General features: G+C 30.6%; 1 long non-coding RNA gene across 1 annotated transcript; it reads right to left on the bottom strand.

Annotated features, from left to right (window-relative positions):
• Positions 1-545: 545 nt before the first annotated feature.
• Positions 546-907, bottom strand: LOC136975864 (uncharacterized). The gene is made up of 3 exons (XR_010880840.1): positions 896-907; positions 678-747; positions 546-585 (listed from the first exon to the last, which is right to left on the bottom strand). It is a non-coding gene; the product is annotated as an uncharacterized lncRNA (long non-coding RNA).
• Between the last annotated feature and the right edge of the window lie 2,283 nt (positions 908-3,190).

Raw genomic sequence — 3,190 nt, 5'->3', positions numbered from 1 at the left:
CTTTAGGGGGTTATTTTAGAAAAATCCTTTTCTAGAGGGCATTTTCATGAGGGCATTCTATTAAAACGAATTGAGGACTAATTCACATTTAGAAAAATATATATATTTCTTTCTATTTAAAAAATATATACTTTTTCTAAATGTGAATAATATTTTTCTAAAATGTGAAATGTAAATATGAAATCTGGCAATTTTTTAATTACATTTTAGCTTATTTGTGACACAGTGCGGTTAAGGGCCGAATCCGGCCGGCCTGCCTTAGTTTGGTGACCCCTGATCTAAACCCTTCACTTATTTGCCCATCAGATAAAAGATTTCTGATCGTAAAACATGAATGTGTAAACACGCACTATTATTTCTATCCCAACAAATTACTGTTAAAGCATAAAACACAATTACTGAAACAAAACGACTCTGTGTTGTACAAAATCTTATCAAAAGTAAAATAAATTGTGAATTTTATCTAACAAACAATTAAGAAATTGTACAACGTTAAATTTAATTCCGAATATAATATAAAAAGAGAGAAAATTCCTTTACCTTTATCTTCTTGCTTTTCTCCTCCAGCATTGTCTTTCTGTTCGTCTGTTTAAATGAATGTCCATATATTAGTATCATTGCCATAGATTCCACAGACAATTCTATATATAAGTTATATATATAATAAAAAAAAATACCTTTTGATTTTTCTCTGTTCCTTCGGCAAAAGTCATCGGCATTAAAACAATATTCCAACAAATCAGATTTCTACATACACAAGAAACAAAACAGAATTTAAACAAATAAAAAATAAGGCCTTGTTTTTATGCAGTTATAAATTTGTTACTTTTATAAATTACTTTAAGTAATTAATTGCTAATTATTTCAAATCATACATTTTTTATTCAGCTCTTACTTTGACATTCCATTTCCCTTCATTACTATTGTATCGTTATTTTCTTCAGATGAGTTTTCTGTCACAGAACAATCTCCTTCGCATTCTATTATCGATTTTAGACGAAATTTCCCTTTTCTTTACTTGGTGAGAAGCAGTGTTCAGATTCTTGTTGGAATTCCCATCTGCAGTTTTCTCAGACTTCATATTGCAGTCAGATTGTTTATAATACACAATTACTAAACAGTTAGCGCGAAGAAAAGCAAGTAATAACAGCAGTATCAAAAAGTGATTTATTCTTATTTGAATTTTATAGTCGTTTTCTTTACTATTCTTCATTGTGCTATTGTTATTGAATATAAAAATTTAATTATTTAATAACTTTCTGCAAAATTGAAATATAATAAGGTTTATAACAGAAAAAAATATTTATATAATATTAAATATATTGGTGCGACGGCCGGATGGCCGAGCGGTAAAGGTGGCAGCCTACGCCTCTGGGGGACCCAGGATCGAATCCGAATGGAAGTCGAATAATCCCCAGGAAATTTTTCGGGGTGTTCCGATTCGGATATGTCGGCCCGTTCCCTCACCACCCGGTCGCCCCATTTGTGGCCTGGCGAACCCATAATGGGCCTACTACAAAGAGGCCCTCTTAGTGCCCACAGGGCGGAAAGAGTTAAAAAAAAAAAAAAAATATAATAGATTGGTGCTTCATTGTTCGATTTTTTGAATTTAATTCATTTCAGCAGGCCTTTCGATGTTTGAAACAATTTTCCTGTTATAAATATCGGAAAGTCAATTAATCTATTTCCTTACACTAAACGGTACATTTCGAGTTGCGACCTTTCACTACGTGGCCATCTTTTGTAAGTTGTTCGAACCCATAATGGCTTACTAAAAAGAGCTTTTTTTAATGTCCCTAAAAAAAAAAGAGGAAAATTTAAAAATAGACCCTAAACGAATACCATTTTCGGTATACTTTGAAACAGTAAGTACAGGAAACTTAAAGTAAAAATCAAAGCAATTAAATTTCTTAATAATAATTTAAAAGACGAAAGCAATAAATTTTATAATATACTTGGATATGGTATAATAACATATAAATTGCATGAATAAGCAATGGTTATATTGTGTTCGATAAAAGTGTTTTCTGTATTATTAACAGCTGTCGTTACTTAACATAGATGAATGATTTAATTATCGCATTCGATTATAAACGACACAATGACACACTATTGCAACTTTGAGATTGTGTTTCTTTGATCAAAAAAGCATTTTAATGTTTAATGTTGTTATATTGTTAGAAATCGACGAATAACACATAATATAACGGATATAAACGAACACACAGAAAATAGAGCGATTAAACAACACAATACGCACCAACGTAACGTGCGAGAGACGAATTACACGTGTACACCTATCGTACATTTTTCACTGCGTGCTCAGATCGAACTACAAACGTAAAAAATATTCGGGTTTTCTATTTGTATGTATGAATTTTAGTTATAGTGTGTATAAGACACGAATTTGTACACCGTTTTCGAAGCTTAATATCGTGTTTTTTACAAAACTTTCTGAAAGTTTTTAGAGACGTTTGCGTGTAAGAGGAGGGGGTCGATGCTATTGAATTTAAATAGTTAAAAGTGGAGAGTGTGGGAAGATAAAAGGAGTCGTGTCTATCTCGAAGAGGTTCAGGCATTAATTTTGATTTCACCCGTTATTAGCATATAAATTTTTATAAGCCTCCATTTTTTACCCTCAAAGTTAAGTTTATTTTTTCACTCTATAACTAAAAATAGGAAAGTTTATTTTAATTAAATATCGTAACGATTGGCGCCAGCAAATCTCGCCGGGGAAAATTAACCCTCTAGTTGTTCGACTTTTAAGAACGATTTTATAAAGTTACAATAAAATAAATGATAAATTTAAACTACATCTTAACATGTTCACACGAAATCATTATTTGAATGAAAGTGATTTTATAAATTATTTTAATAATTAAAGTAAATGTTAGTAATTAATCAGATTATTACAGGAATAATCACGGAAACACTCGACTCGCCTTGTTTGTTACAACGATAAAGCTTTAATGCGAACAACTCCAAAGATATTGTATCGATATTAAAATCTATTTCTGCTTCAATTTCTGTATATCAAGAATAGAAATATTGAACACAAGCTCAAATTTCAGTTATAAAATTTAATGTAGAGCTAATTTTAAATTTAAAACTGTGACTGTTTTATGACAAGAATGTTGCACGAACTCGGAAAATATTCATTTACATAAAATTCGAGTAAATTTTTCTATAT

Source organism: Centruroides vittatus, unplaced genomic scaffold (genome assembly GCF_030686945.1).
Source record: "Centruroides vittatus isolate TY-2023 unplaced genomic scaffold, ASM3068694v2 contig_390, whole genome shotgun sequence".
In the NCBI taxonomy this organism is placed as follows: Eukaryota; Metazoa; Arthropoda; class Arachnida; order Scorpiones; family Buthidae; genus Centruroides; species Centruroides vittatus.
The sequence above is the reverse complement of the archived record's forward strand: the minus strand, read 5'-3'. Positions and strand labels throughout refer to the sequence as shown.